The sequence below is a fragment of the Dermacentor variabilis genome, chromosome 6 (genome assembly GCF_050947875.1).
Source record: "Dermacentor variabilis isolate Ectoservices chromosome 6, ASM5094787v1, whole genome shotgun sequence".
In the NCBI taxonomy this organism is placed as follows: domain Eukaryota; kingdom Metazoa; phylum Arthropoda; class Arachnida; order Ixodida; family Ixodidae; genus Dermacentor; species Dermacentor variabilis.
In genome coordinates this window covers 94,490,890-94,507,536 of record NC_134573.1, presented here as the reverse complement: position 1 = coordinate 94,507,536, position 16,647 = coordinate 94,490,890, and the positions used below count along the sequence as shown (strand labels likewise).

Sequence of the window (16,647 nt, the reverse complement as noted above, 5' to 3'; positions counted from 1 at the left end):
GCTGCATACATAGGGTGATGTGGAGCTCCAACTCTTCTCCAAGTGACCCGATACTTGCAGAAAAGTTGCGAGTGAGTGCGCAAAGTATTATCCGCGAGAGCAAGCTCATAAATAAGGGAAAACCACTTCTGCGGAAGCCCGCGTGGTGGAGGAAAGGCCACTGCAAACATTTTCTTTCACACACAAAAAAAAGTGCAGTTAGGCTGACACCTAAGCGCGAAACAAAATTGACTAAGAAAAGGCAACAGGAATGTTAGCATCAATCTTACCGCATTTTGAGAAAATTTTGCTTCCACCGACTTTTCGTGCTCCATCTGAATGTCTTTAAGCAGGAGTGTACTTACAAAGCACACCGCAAAAAATACAGAAGTCAAGGCGAGTTAAGGCTTTTACGAACTAACGTCTCCCCTAAGGCGGCCACAGCTTTTAGCTCGCCGCAGCCCTTCTGCACACCAGATTATAACTGCATGATTGATACAAGAGATACAACCAAAAACGAAAATTTTCGGGTAATTTATTGCTCATTTAATATACCCCTCACGTTCGAACGCACAGTGATTTATTGACTTCGCAAGTTAGTAATCGTCATGGAGCATTTATGACTACTTTAATTCTTCGTAGATATAAGTTCTCGATTACATGCAATAAGTATTGTGTCATTTCAGGTAAGTTATCTGTCACAAATATCCGCCAGAGTCTCTCTATCACATCATGGCGGTATTCAAACTTAGGGAAATTTTGAATTTCTGGCAACGTTCGTGCTTCTAGACGGTAATAATCCACAAAAGCGGCGTTATGACCTGCAAAGCAGAGACATTATATGTAGTACTGCCGCAGAGAAATGCAAAGGAGTACAACTTTTATGGAATGCAAGTTGTAGTGAATTAGGTAGAACTTGCCGAGACACACATGTTGTCAACGCGATTTTTCACAATTGTCAACTGGAAGTACACATCTTAGCTTTAGTGCACGTAATTTAACAATAAGAGAACATGACAATATCAAGTGCAAATACATGCGATTTTATACTCAATAAAGGGCCTCATATTAAGATGAAGAAGAAATCAGCAGCTCGAAAGCTTGATCTCTTAACCTTGGATAAATGAAATAGATAATTCAATGCTAAAAGCTAAATAAATGTACCCTACATTTCAACAAATATGCAGAAGCAAAATAATAACTGCAAAGATCTTTTTCTTCGGGTCAACATGATATTGATTTCTGAGACAGAATGAGAACGTTCATTATTATGCAAATATTCTTTAGCTCATTTAGAGGTAACATAGCCTCCATTGGTCTAATACATGCAGTCATGTGTATGTACATGTATTTTGTAATGTGCGCATATCTTTTTCGACAGTTGTACAAAGGAGAGGGACTGCGCACATTACTTGCAATTGGCACCAACAGCAAGTTAAATTCCATGCTATTCGTAAAAGATTGTTGCTCCGGAGCGCTTCATTTGGAAATATGTTGCAGAGTCCGTAATTACCCCATAAACTTAAGATACGCGTACTTCCCACAACCTGGCTCTTATTTTGCACAGACATAAGAAAGGAACCTCTTTCAGTCCGTCGAGTACACCGAAAGAACTTACGATGCGCCTTCTATTACGCACATAATTATAGAAAAAAGTAGTGTTTAGTCATTATTAACGACGCTCTTAACTACTTCAAACATAAAACTTTCTACAGACGTGAGGCCTAATTTGGCCTCATTTACACCAAATGTGAACACCGTGTCACAAACACTTCCGGTAAGAGTCTGGTAAGCATTGCTGAGAATTATTGTGTAGCTCTTTCGAACACTTCATTAAGAAATTTTGTAGAAAGCCCATTATTAACTGACGCTGTTTAAACATTGCCCACACATCACCGCTATATGGTGCTCTCTATTCCTACAAGATGTTAGATTCTTGGCATGTTGCCTTCGTTCAAGACACTGGGGAATCTCCCTGCGCTGTTCGCATCATACATTTCTTAAGATGTGGAAGCCTTGTATGAGCAATTTTCTATAAACGCTGTCTTCAACTTTCGCAACCCAAATTTGTATAGTAGATCACTGACAACATACTTCCTTTAAATAAAGACAACATGCCTTGTTTAGTTCACCGACTAGACAAGGAAAATGAACTACGCACCTCATTCGACACGTAAAAATGCAAAGAAATCGAGCATTCAGTAATTATCCTCGAATAAAGTGCAATAAGCTACACACACCACACTTTCGCTTCATGTAACCCATATTATGGGGCCTATTTATGTTAAATATAAAACTACTACCACATCTGCCTTTTCCTGGGCTGTCCCGAAACTTTTGTGAACGTGTCATAAACAAATATTGCGTGCAAAAAATGGCACTTTATCAACTTTTATTTAGCTCCTAGTTAACCAACACATTTCAAAATTGGCCTCCGGATTACCTGGACTTTGCTTTCTATGCCACAGTGAATGGTCTTATAGAATAACAAAACACAGTGATGCTAATCGCAGGCTTTAATACACATGTGCCTCATGTAGCCGCTAAGTTGTCATTGTGTGGGTGGTCGTAAGTGCAAGAAGGCTGGCAAGCCTTTCAGGATGACATGCTGAGCTCCTACGACACAAAAACAAAATTTTCTGCAGGTACATTTAGTTCAGTGGTTCATTTCGATCGATCAGGAAGGCCCAGATTGCAAGATATGCTAACGGAATTCGCACAACAATTAAACGTAATGCGGTTTCGATGGAACATATGCAAGCAATGTTGGGCAGAGCAGCAGCTCAAGAGCGAATTGTGACAGCGCTGGCAAATGTGATTACCATCCATTTGAAACAAGACACTGACGTGATCACTGGCGGAAAGTTTTAACTTTTCCGGGTGAGGGAGAGGGGGAGGGGTGAGGCTTTCCGAACCCTAATTATAACTAATGAATAAACTATATATATATATATATATATATATATATATATATATATATATATATATATATATATATATATATATATATATATATATATATATATATATATATATTGTAACGAAGAAGAGTAGCCTGCGCCACAGCAGCATCACCACCGGCATGAGCCAGTGGTTGCTGTACTTGGCAGAACGCTTGTGACTGCTGCCCGTTCGCCTGCGTCTATTGCTAAGAAATCTCTTAACAAGTAGTGCACGTGCTGGGCTTCGACCAACCTGGAACTTCGGAGTCGCACTCTGCCCCCATCATGCCCGACGCCGCTTGCACTCCTCCGAATCCTCCGATGGCACTGCCCGCCCTGGTGTGTGCCGGTGCCGTGCGTCAGCGAGGTCCCCCTATCTTCTCCAGCACCGATGACAAAGACGTTGAAGATTGTATCTCCTTTTACGAGCGAGTGAGTTCTCATAATCAGTGGGACAATGTTCTCAAGTTGAGAAACGTCGCATTCTATCTCTCGGATGTCGCGAAGCTATGGTTTCTAAACCATTAAGGCGACCTCACTTCGTGGTTGGTCTTCAAAACCAGCTTTACACAGGTTTTCGGTCAACCAGCAGTACGAACGCTTCGGGCAGAACAACGTTTGAGTACACGATTCCAAGAGATCGGAGAGAATTTCACGAGCTGCACTGAGGACATCGTTTATCTTTGCGAATGGGTCAACGCGTCGACGTGAGTGGAGGAGAAGATAGAACATATAATGAAGGGTATTGAGGACGACGCGTTCCAAATGTTATTTTCGAAGACTCCTCACACCGTCGTCGAAGAGATCGAATTGTGTTGTGCAAACGACGATTGGCTCCAGCAACGGCTCCGCACTCGACATCCCACTACGCCCACCGACTCTCTTCAAGCCTTGGAGTCAGCGACAACCCTGCTACTCTGTTCCTAAGAATTCGGCAGTTCGTTCGCGCAGAGGTCGCTCGGCAGCTTTCCTTGACGTCTTGTGTCCCGAAACCACCACCATCTTTGCCACCTACAATCCATGAATTTATTCAAGAGCAAATTTCTCAAGCCGTTCCTTCAGCCCGTGAACAGACACCAGTCACTGCACCTCTCCCGTACGCTTAAGCAATTTCCCGACCTCGTCCACAAAGGCTCTTGCCGCCCCCTATCCGTCGACCACCAACAGTTTTGTTACCATCTAGGCGGCTTCCAGACCGACAGCATTTTCCTCCTATGCCACTACCAGACAGACAGCATTTTCCGACTCCTAAACCACGACTACGACCTTACCTCCACCAGTGGAGCATCTTCGATGACCGTCCAATTCTTTTCGCGGGTAGGGGTGCTGGTCACGTGGGGCGCCATTGTTGTCGTTGCATGCTTTCCTTTCCGAACATCCGGTGAGCGCCACCTTTCCCCGCTCAGTTTTCCTTTTCGCCTTGCAGCCTTCCTACCTCTTCCTTTTCCTCTCACCGCGTTCGGCCTTTCAACTCAAACTAAGAACTCAACTTAAAAAAAAATGCCGTTTCCGATCCCGAAAGCTCACCATTCTTGGGCATGTTGTATCACGAGATTGCATCCTTCCGGATACAGCCAAGCTCCACGCTGTTGCCGACTTTCTACAACCAAAGAAGTTAAAAGAGGTTCAAAGTTCCCTTGGTTTCATTCTCGTATTTCCGACGTTTCATTCGAAATTTCAGCGCCATAAGTGCGCCCCTGACAGCCCTTCTAAGGGGCGACAACGAACTTTCCACTTGGTCGCCCGCCTACGATGACGCCTTCATGAAATTACGTCGCCTGCTAACCTCGCCACCTATCCTCCGCCACTTCAATCCTGCTGCCTGCAGCGAAGTCCACACAAATGCCAGCGGCATCGAACTCGGCGCCATACTCGCGCTACGAAAAGCTGGGTTTGATGAATATATCATCACCGACGTGAGCTGAACTCTGACAAAGGCCGAGGCTAATTGCTCGGATGCATAGAAAGAATGTTTAGCCATTATTTGAGACCTTGTAAAAATCCGTCCTTATTTGTATGGTCACCCTTTCGATATCGTCACTGGCCACCACGCTGTTGTTCGCTGTCCACCAATAAGGACCCATCTGGCCGACTTGCTCGTTGGGCCATTAACCTACAGGAATACGACATCTGCGTTCTCTTCTGTTCCGACCGCAAACACACGGACACTCACGCCCTTTCTCGCTCATCAGCTGACAGCGCTTGCCTATCCGCCCTTGAGCTCACACTTACACCTCATGCCTTCGGAGCAGCGCAAGGATCCCTGGATCAGTGCTCTCAGCAGAATCCTTTATGATCCATCTACCTAGTCCCCATCTCTTGCTCTTCGCCGCCTGGCTACCCACTTCTGCATTCGCGATGGTCTTCTTTATCGTCGTAACTGCCTTTCTGACGGTCGCAAGTGGCTTCATGTGATACCCCGCCATCTCCGTGATTTTATCTGCAATGCTTTCCACGCGGACCCACAGTGTGCGCCTGCCGGCCTCTTCAAGACCTACGCTCGAGCAGGCCTCCAATTTTATTATATATTTTTTATTTTAAACGCAGCATGTATAATGACGTCCTAAACTTCATTCGATCCTGTGCACGATGTCGATGACGGAAATTACCTCCCCGACATGTCAACCCGTCACAACTCCCTCCCTGCCCTAGTCGACCCTTTAATCGTGTTGGTATTGGCATATGTGATCCACTACCATCCACTCCATCAGGGAACTACTGGATTATTGTTGCAGTGGATTACTTGACCTGCTATGCTGAAACAGCTGCTCTGCCGACTGCCACCGCCCGCCACGTGGCATCTTTTCTGTTACGACATTTCGTTCTGCGCCACGGAGCCCCTCGAGAACTTCTGAGCGATAGAGGCCGCGCCTTTCTTTCTGTTGCTTTGAAGGCACTACTCGACGAATGCCCAATCGTCCACCACACCAGTACAGCTTACCATCCGCAAACTAACAGCATGACCAAGCGCTTCAACCGTACTCTTGGCGATATGCTCTCAATGTACGTCGCCTATGATCATTCAAACTGGGACCAAGTTCTCCCTTTCGTGACGTATATATATGCGTACAATAATACGGCCCAAGCAACTACTGGATTTTCCCCTAGCTTTCTCGTATACGGACGAAAACCAGCTAATGCGTTCGATACCATTCTTTCATATAAACCTGACGCGTCTGCAAGTGCTCCGCTTTCTGAAGCTGCTCGACATGCCGAGGAATGCCGCCAGCTTGCCCGCTCTTTTTCCACAGAGGACCAGTGGCAGTTGCAATCCCTTAGCAAACTGCCGACCGTTCTGCACCAACTTTTTCTCCTGGCTCTTTCGTAAGGCTTCGGGTGCATGATACCATACCCGGCCTGTCGGCAAAACATGTCGCAAAATGCCTTGCACCCTACCGTGTTCTGGAGCAAACGTCCTTCGTCAATTAGATAGTCGAGCCCCTCACGCTATCGCCGGACCTATGCCATCGCGGCCGCGAACTTGTCCACGTCTCCCCCATTAAGCAGTACTACAACCCAACAGTAGTCTCTTCGCCTTAGGCCACCAGGATGGCCCCTTTTTCTGAGGATGGCGATTGTAACGAAGAAGAGTAGCCTGCCTGCGCCTCAGCAGCATCACCACCGGCATGAGCTCGTGGTTGCTGTCCTTGGCAGAGCGGTTGTAACTGCTGCTCGTTCGCCTGCGTCCATGGCCAATAAATTTCTTAGTAAGATATATAATTTTGATTAGCAGTCGCACTTGAAGAAATTTTGTGTGACCTCAAACAATTGTTTACTGAAGTGACGGCCTTATAGGAGTATATACGAGCCTGAGTCTTCTCCTACCACCAAGAACCTGGCGTCAGTTGTGTAATCTTCCTTCGTGAAATTGTTTTACACTTCGCTATCACTAACACTACTACTACTACTACTACTACTACTACTACTACTACTACTACTACTAATACTAATAATAATAATAATTATTATTATTATTATTATTATTATTATTATTATTATTATTATTATTATTATTATTATTATTATTATTATTATTGTTATTATTATAATAATAATAATACAGTTTGGGGAGAAACTGCAGCGTATCTCGCGTGTTCTTTTTTGTGAGTCCAAGTATAAGGGCTGCTGCGCGTCACTTCTGCTCATTCCGATTTCGCGTGTACCCGGCTTGCCCTCATTTCAGTTACTCAGTGAATTATATAGGGTTCCCCTACTATCATACACCAAGACCGCAGGAAAGAGCAATCGCATTACTCGAAAAAACTACTGCTTATTGTTTCCAGTACTGTGGAGAAGCCGCCAGTAATTTTTTCGTTGTGGATATTTAGGTAATTATAATTATATAATTAGAGAATTATAACAGTAATTATCATTGTGTCAATGAGGCATTTGTAGGCACCCCCAAATGGCTTCAAACTCCGGTGTTTTCAGCGACGTACTAATTGCGCGCAATTTTTCCGACAGGTAAAGGAACCCCCCAAAATGAAAAATACTACGTGACTGCTATCCCACCCGCATCATAAAGCAGTGCCCTCAAATCAACTGATTGAAAGCAATTGCTAAGCCTGTCGCAAACCCGAAGAGACAGCTCATCACCTTGGTAATCGTACGGAAGGAGCACCAACAACAGCTCGCAGCTATTCCTTCCTCTCTAAGTCGCACTTATCCGTCTCTCAAAGCCGACTGATCACATTGATAACGAAAAACCCTTGAGAACGTGGCCGAAGCGCCGCTATGACCAGGCCGAAACGCGAAAAGCAATGGAATAGGCCTTCATGGGCGTTAATAAGGTAAACTTCATGCGGGCATCAGATAGCAGAAGTGTACTCAAGTTTAGGTCTGATGAACGATTTGTATACTAGTAGTTTTACGCGGGCAGGAGCTTTTCGTAAGTGTCGGTTAAAAAAACTAAGCTTTTTGTTAGCAGATGTTATAACATTATTCACATGCGAACACCAGTCAAGGTCATGAGAAATAGAGATGCCCAAATATTGGAAAGATTTAACTGGTTGAATAGCCTCGTTTTCTATTACATAAAAGAATACGAAAGGATTTCGATAGTGGGTTACTGGCATTGCTTTGCATTTAGAAGGACTTAGTAGCATTAGCCAGTCATCCCATCAATTTTCAATATTGTTTAGGTCATTCTGAAGCAATACTTGGTCACTGATGTTAGTTATGATGCGGTAGACAATACAATCGTCAGTAAGTACGCGGATGTGACGAGACATTAAGTGGTAGATATATAATATATATTAAGAAAAGGAGAGGTCCTAGCACAGAGCCCAGTGGAACGCCTGATGTGTTACAGGAAGCGGATTAGAAGCCCTATTATTGATTTGCACAAACTGTGAGCGATTAGTAAGAAATCCTTGCATCCACTTTAGAACGTTAGGGTGAATATTCAACTGTGAAAGTTTTAGAAGCAGGCTTTGACGAGCTACTTTGTCAAGGGCTTTTGCAAAATCGAGGAAAATTGCATCAGTCTGCGCATCAGTCAGTCATCGAGGTTCATGGCAGATCATGAAGAAAGATGGCCAACTGGATTTCACAAGAAAATCCCTTGCGGAAACCGTTCTGTGATTAATAAAAAAAATCGTTTCAGTCGAGAAAGTCCGTTATTGTGAGAAAGTGACGTGTTCTAAGATTTTGCAAGGGACGCTTGTTATGGAAATTGGGCGGTAGTTTAGTGGTGAGTTGCTATTACCTCATTTGTAGACCGGAACGACCTTGCCCACTTTCGATTCGATCGTAAGTTACATGTGGTTAATGACTGTGAAAACAGCAAGATTAAAAAAGAAGCAGAAATTATTTTGGTTTTCTTTAGGAGTTTTGAAGTGATTTTGTCAGGGCCAGAAGACGATGACATTTTCAGGTTTTCTATTATGCTGCTGATACCGTTTGATAAAAAAATGACGGCAGGCATTTCTGACATGGCAGGAGGAGAATTGCTTTGAATGGGCGTTTTGGATTCCATGGTGAAAACTGAAGAAAATGTTGTGTTAAAAATGTTAACGCAGTCAGAGTCTGATAAGGTATCACCCATTTCGTTTGGGATAGTGATAGTACAGAGTGTGTGGGAATTAATGATGTGCCAAAATTTTTTCCGGTTATCAGTGATCATGCGATGAAGGTCGTTATGACAAAACGAGTGTTTATGTATGCGGATAGCTTCCAAGTAGACACGCTCAGACTCGTAGTATCGTTCCCAGGCGCAGGGGCTTGAGTTCATTCTTGCGGATCGAAAAAGATGTTTCTTATTGTTCTCGAGAGTTTTAAGTGTTTTGTTAAACCATGGCTGATCTCGGTTAGCGCGAACGGTTATAGTTGGAATGTACTTCTCTGCTAGGGCGTTAAGTTTATTCTGAAAGAGAGGCCAGTTGCTTTCCACAGGGCGAAAATGAAAACTTGATTCGAAATTTTCATAAAAGTCGTGTAATTCTTGATGTATTGTAGCGTAGGTGCCTTTGTCACAGAGGCGCATGACCTTTTTGTCCGCATGACCTTAAGTTTAGGTACTCGGAGCAGTGGCGGATGATTATTTCCACGGAGCGCGCGAAAGATCCGTTGGAAGAACTGTCAGATATGCCATAAAATATCAACTTATCAACTATAGCAGTTTTCGGCATCCTCTAGTCAGCTTTCCAGAGTACAGACACGACGAACAGTTTGAGCTGTGTCTGTTTGTATGCACTGCAGCTGGCTGTCGCATGGGTTCTATATGATGGCAGCTGCTTTCCACAGTGGTGAGTCTCTTACTCAGGTCCGAAAGGGCGTTGGTTGTTTCTTTCAATTGTGCTGTTAAGCCTTGCACTTCAACCAGCAATTTAGGCTGTCCTGCAGATAGCTTTTTTTTTGTTCCTGCAAGGATAGCAGCCGTGTCAGGACCAAGATTTGTCGCCATATCTCCAGCGAGCAGCAAAGGAGGCCGTACAGCCGATATGCAATCACGAATAGTAATTTGTAAACACTGCGGGCTTGGCAGCTGGACTAGAACGTAGTTATGAGATTTTTATCAACTAGGCTGTAACGGGCTAGCAAATTATCTGTATTCGTGTTTCAGGAGAACATATCGGCGTGTATATCTGTTGTTCTCGTAACGAATGGCGACTGCGGCACCATCGTAGAGCATAAATTAGTGTTATTTTACTTTACTGGAGTTAAGATGCTATAAATGCGTGGTCGATGTCGGAAATCTCGAAACCGTGCCCATCAAACCGTGAGTGTTCAAATGGTCCACAGCGTTGGCGAAGATGCCGTGGCGTGCAAAACACGAGGCATGCACATCGCGGTGCTGACGCGAAATGACCACTGTTAATAGTCAGCAAACACTGCTGACAGCCAGCTTGCCTTGTGCGCCTGTTGTGGAGTGTCCTCAGATAGCATAGATGGTGCATTTCACCAAGTACAGCAATAAACCTGACGCGATTTGAGACCCCCAAAGATATGACAAATTAAAACCATACGCGCCGCTTTCATTCGCATTAGATGTGTTGAAAATCCTGCCAAGCCTACTACGGGAACGAATAACGCAAATTCTTATCTACATTTCCCAGTGTAATAATACCTCACAAGAAGTGGCGACTATAGAAATAACGAATGGTTGCTGCGAAATTTCATCGCAAACTAAAATACGTAAAGCGGTTGAAGTAATGTAACGTTTTCTTCTACTATAGATGTGTGTGAAGAACCGCGTTATGCATTTTTTCTTTGTGTGGCATGTGAAGTGAATAGTAAAGTGAATTATATTTACCAGAAATCCGCCGGTTTCCCATATACACACGTAATCGTGCGCTGTATTTGTTGCTGAGGTTTCGAAAGAAATAGGTCAGGCTGAAGTTTTGCACATTGCTTAATGAGTCCCAAAGCTGGCCACTGTAGGTTGCATAGGATCCCGACAAAGGGAGGTAGCATACACTGGCGTAGAAATATTTTTCGCAGTTGAAATTACAGCACATTGTGCTTATTCCAGATTCATCTGGGCAATTTACGGTTAGGTGTCCATTGAACAAGAAAAAACGATATGTTGGTCCCGTTTGATTGAATGGGTGACTTGCGGAGTGGTTTATGGGCTTAAGAGTCACTTCATAAGCAGCAGGTACGTATTCATTCATCATCTTATGAAAGCGGCAATCCTTGTGACCTTGAGGTACGAAAAAAATGAGGAAAAGCGGCATTAGTTTGATTTCTTTTACTATTATTAAGGAAAATTGATGAGGTTTCCTCATTACTACAACATAATCATAAAGTTGGCTTTGTAGGCAGTTGCTTACTGACTGTTGAGGCCTCTGTGGAGCTCCTCAGCTTCCATTTAAAGTCGGCTTCTTGATCATGGGAACGCGAGCTGTATAATCATAAGTCTGTTGTGTGTATTCGCTCTAAAGGGAAACCAACTGTAAATTATATTTTTTCTAAGCGTTGTAGATAGGTTGGTTGAACTTGAAGTACGCTATGTCGATGATTATTTAGTTTAGTTTTGGAACGATTGCGCCAGTTTTCACCCATGCCAACCTAGTGAAGATAGCCAATGAAATAGTTTTCGGTTTCAAATTCATGCGTGAGCTGCCCAAAGAAAATTGTTTTGGCTTTCTAGACACGTTTGTTTGTTTTTTCTTTCAACTAGAGTGCTTCTGCTGGCCTTTGGCTTCTATATTTAAAAATTAACTCTGAAGTCACTCTTCGAGCCATTCCAAGATTGTAAAAAGTGCCATTGGTCTAAATTCTCTATATTCTGCTCTTACGAAGTCTTGTGCCCACAAAGGTTAAGACAGCTGTCAAAAGCCGTTCGGTCGTCTCAAAGAGGCAGGTTATCTTGACTTAGGCAGCGCAAAATAATGTAGACGGAGGGAAATAATACACAGCCACAGCGGAGACTTTCAACTGAGCAGTTAACGAAAAACACAGACAAATTATCAATGCGCTGAAAAAACACGTGGTCCCAAGAAAAATTTAGAAAAACTGTTTAGTTCCTACATCGCTTGGGTAATCTAACTCCAGGTAATCCAGGTAATACAGGGCATTCTGGTAATCTAACTCTGCGTCATGCAGCGTAATAGATGGCCTCCCAACGCACGTATCACCCAATTTTCTTGGAAAAACGCGTGTTCTTTTTAGGTTGCCACTTTGTCTTCGATTATCGAGGGTGCCTTCCTTTGAGTAAACATCTAACAAACACGCCTAGACATCTTTCGACACGTAGCCTTCAAATTCTGACGCAAAGGGAAATCGTACAGTTATTGTGAGTAAGGTTCTTCAGAAAACATAATCAAATTAAACAAATCAGTTGTTAATATATAAGCACTCTTTGTCGAGCTTCCCAGCTCTGTCACGCCAAAAGTGTAATGCCTTGTAGTTGCACAAAAATGCGTAATTTGCAGACATTTCGTCAATTATAATGTACGTGTAGGTGATTGGGAGCTATTAAAGAGATAAAGAACTCTTTAAAGCAAAAAAAAAACCAGAATACCCACGCAGATACGCAGGGCTTCTCAGAAAATGCATGGCGAAGTTAGAACTCGGGGTGGGGGGGGGGGGGGGGGGCAACCTAAAATTTGGGCGTGAGTAAACTTAAAATTTTAATTAAGGGCCAAATTGAATTTGGGGAAGGGCTAAATGAAATTTCAACATGGGCCAACTCAAATTTGGGGCTTGGTGTACTTGAAAATTGGTGGGGGAGAGGGCAACATTAGTTGGGGGATGGGCTAAGTAAAAGTGGGGGGGGGGCAACATTGGTGGTGGGCCAACACGAGCCCAATGTGTCCGATACAACACTGCTGAGTTTCTTCCGCGTTATGAAGGCCACGTGGGCAAGCGGGCGCATTGAGACCACTGGCGCGTTTTTATTGGGTCTTACCCAAGCGCAGTGAAAACGCAGGCGAAAGCTTGCGTGGACGAAGAACGCACGCATAAAACAGTAAGGACTAGTTGGTGATGCGTTTTTTAAAACTGAAGGTAGCGCTAAAAAGGACGAACACACTGTGAAAAGACGACACAACGACGAGGCCTTGACAATGTCGTTGTGTCGTCTTTTCACCGTGTGTTCGTCCTTTTTAGCGTTACCTTAAGTTTTAAAGAAAGCATAACACAGGTTCGCGAGAACGAGAGCGGGGCTGGCATGGCATCACGGTGATGCGCTCTCCCCTCATGCGCTGTTTGCGGCACTTGGCGTTCCCTTTCATGCGCTCTGCTCCGTTGAGGCGCACTCGAGCCCCGCATTCCGGCTCAATTGGTAGGATTGCGTTGAAGAGGCCGGATGCGGCGAGAAACCCTGACAATTGTCGATTAAAGCTTAAGTATTATTTGTCATTGGAAAGCTCATTGGTAGAGGCGAATAAGCTAGGAAAAGCAGGTAAGCAAACGTAAGCAACAACAAACTCACAGCCGAGCCAAACGATGCCTACTCATTAGCAGATAATTCTCAGAAATACTGTAGTTTCTCATGTGTTATTATTTATGACGGCGGAAAATTGAGTGGGGTGTTCATAAAATGCGCCACACGCATCAACGCGGGAAAATTTTAAGGACGTTAAGGCATGCGACCGTCTCCTCATTCTACTTCTGACTACCAAGCATTCGGACGCACAATAGTGGGCTTCGTGCGAGCTGGGATAGCGGCCGCGCCTGACCGTTGTAACCCCCTTATCTATTGTACCAAACGACTGCCTGTCGGCAAATCAACGAAAAGTGCAGCCGTTTTCCACTGTGATATCTCCAGACGACCCTACCAAATCGAGCACTTTCGGGGCCCTTTCCAAAAACTCACAAGCGACGCCATTCGGTGCTCGTTCAACGAGTACATCGATGTCAAAGAAGTCATCACTTATCAGTGGAACACTGTAGATTTCGAGTGGGCTGGGTCAGTTTCAAGTATTATGCTCTGGTGTTACGAGACGGTGTCACTCTGCACTGTATCCTGCACCAGATCCCATTGGGAAGTGGCACGGTGTTCGTTGTCAAGGCCTGGTCGCGCGCCGTTGTCTTTGTTGTTGCAACAGGGGGCACGTACAGTGTGACTGCCGCGTTATATGGTGTTCGGAGTGTCGAGATTTCAGTCACGAACCAGTTGACTCTACTAGGACGTACGCCTGTGCCACTGGCCATGGTACGGAAAGAGACCACGGGGTGCCTGTTATGGACGACGACGAAGCTGAGAACGGAACTGGTCCCTTTCAAACGCTGGTGGGGTCCCTCTCCAAGAGAGGAGACAATGAGCATGAAAAATAAGACGATGAGGCGCTGCTGCCGACGCCGAATTCTGCAATAACGGAGATGGCGTCCTAGCGGTTCTGCGGACCGCTCCAACGCTTGAGTGAAAGAAAGGGAGGAAATGCGTGCAATGCAAGGCCGCTGGAGGTGCGTCTATAAAAGAAGGAAAAAGTTAGGAGAGAGCATTATGCCATGCAGCCAGCGCTGGCAAGCTAATACTCCATGAAGCCCATACGTTTGCTCAGTGGTGGCCGAACACGCGACCTCTTGCGTAGAAATCACGGGGCAAGAATGCAGATTTACTGAGACGTTTGCCTCCCAGTGGCTATGCCACTAGCTTTAATTAGGCGCGTGCTTGTTCAGCTGCCCTGCCGTGGCTATGCCTGCACAGCAGGAACACTAAAACCAACCGGGCACTTTCACGTGCGGGGACGTGTTGGGCCACTGGGTTTGGCCTCAGTCGGTTTTCAAAATTTTCAATAGGTTTAGAGTCGATGCTCCCTCCTAACGTTTTCCTTCCTCCATGAGTTCGTCAAGTGCGTCACCATGACGGGCCCACCGTCCCTTCGGAGGACCAGCCTAGTGCCCTGCTCGAGCCGAAGTGGAGAGAGGCTGGGCGCAAAACAACCACGCCGTGATCCAGCATCGGTCCTCTTCGCTTTCGCATGATTAACGGCTGTGTTCGTGAACTTTGTTTTGAAACGAACGTTGCTAATGCTGTGAAAAGGTGGTTGCCGTACGCTAGGTCTAGTCGTACCATGATAATGGCTACCGTAGAAAGGGTTTTACGATTAGCGACACTGAATGTCCGAGGACAGCAAAAAGAAAGTAGATTCAGTTGTAGCGATTGGTAGCTGGGAAAGCTTTGGACATATTCTGAATTCAGGAATCGAAAATTGAGGATAATAGCCAGACAGAAATATGGTACAATCCTTAAGGGGCTCTTAACCAGGCCGCGAAGAAAATTTCGGTTGTACGCTGGAAGTTCTTACGTGCCCTCTAGGGAGGGTTCTGCTTCAAGAATTTTTAATATTGGTTCGGTAATAACCGAGATCAAAATATTTCAGGGCCGCAAACCCATGATTTTAGGAGGACAGCGTCAACGCGCACATAGCACTATCACCAGTTGCCCCGTCAAGGCTCCGCAAGCAAAATTCAGTACTTATGTTTTCCCATACCGGAGCTCAAGGATCGCGTGACGCGTACGTCGCAGACCCCGGCTCCTTTTTTACACCTTTTTTTGCTGAGTGGCACACTTCGACTGACGGTGTCGCGCGCGAGCTGTTACATTTGTCTCATTTTGCGCAGGGCGCGATTTTGCGTGATGTGCACGAGGACACCTGTCTAGCGGCATGAGTCAGTGCTACACGAACACTGATGAGGCAAAGACAAGAGCATCACAGAACATGATCGCGCGCAACACGGTAGCAAATGATATAGTTTCGTTGTCTGCGCACGCGACTGAATGACGTAGGAACAAGCAGACGAAACTGAAGTACATCTCTCTTGCTGCTTTCTGAAGAAATACAAAAACACGCTGACATTTGGTTTTTGTGTTTTATTATTTCCATAAACTGTTTTCGTTTATTGAAGCAAAAGATTGCACAAATAACAGATATTGCCTTGAATAACACTCGAAGTCACGTGCCACTATGAGCTGCGTCATAGCACATACATGTACGTAGGCGCACTTGCGCATATACGTCACCTCTCGGGCTGGGAACGGCGCGCGAGGAGAAGGGCAAACAGAGTTTTTTTGAAATTTCACCTCTTTCCGCGTCGCGTGGCGATGTAATAATTAGCAGACGCGATCGCTAACCTTTATTGTATGCACTGCGCTTGTCAACCCAAAATGGCCAGACCTGGTTAGGGGCTCTTTAATTAGGGCACGCTACGATGTGTGTGTATATCATGCGATCGGCAAGTCAGCGGGGTGTGTCCTGTTTTCACGCTTTGACTCTTAGCATAACTTTTCAAAAAGTTATAGCTTGCCTTTTTGGGCGCTTAATCTTATGCGATTTTATTTTCTCTTCTATACAGTGCCGTGCAATATATGTTTACGTGCCGCATCGAACCGATGAACGCCGCAATTTCTTATTAGTATATTAGTATTATTAGTATATTAAGTAAAACTTAAGCTTCGAGCAGACTTTAATCCTTTTCGGGGACTTTAATTGGGCGTGTGCGAAGAAAGACAAAACCAGCCCTTTCCCATTGTAATTTGCAAGTACAACTGTGCTGGTAAACACAAGTTATAGCTATAGTATCGATGATGTAGGTTAATGTTTACGCTCTGTCCTATGTGCACAGCACACACTCTTTCAAGGGACCAACTATGCTCGCTTGGACAGGGACTAAGTTTCATCAGATATGCTTCTGTTGTGTTATGATATTGGTCTTGTCCCCGTATCATTTATCGACCACTGTTCGGTGTTGTTAGACATCGGCTGGCAGAAAAAAGCACCTACTAAATATTAACGTTAGAAATGTTGAAACTGAACAATAATGTTCAGGAAGACGA

The 16,647-nt window shown here is 44.8% G+C and overlaps 1 long non-coding RNA gene across 1 annotated transcript in view; it reads right to left on the bottom strand.

Annotated features, from left to right (window-relative positions):
- Window positions 1-525: 525 nt before the first annotated feature.
- LOC142584272 (uncharacterized) overlaps window positions 526-16,647 on the bottom strand; it is a 34,058-nt gene continuing 17,936 nt past the window's right edge. Inside the window, exons 3-4 of the long non-coding RNA XR_012828746.1 lie at window positions 10,675-11,064; window positions 526-800 (exon numbers count right to left, since the gene is read on the bottom strand). This is a non-coding gene — a long non-coding RNA (uncharacterized LOC142584272). The remainder of the gene's footprint in view (window positions 801-10,674; window positions 11,065-16,647) is intronic.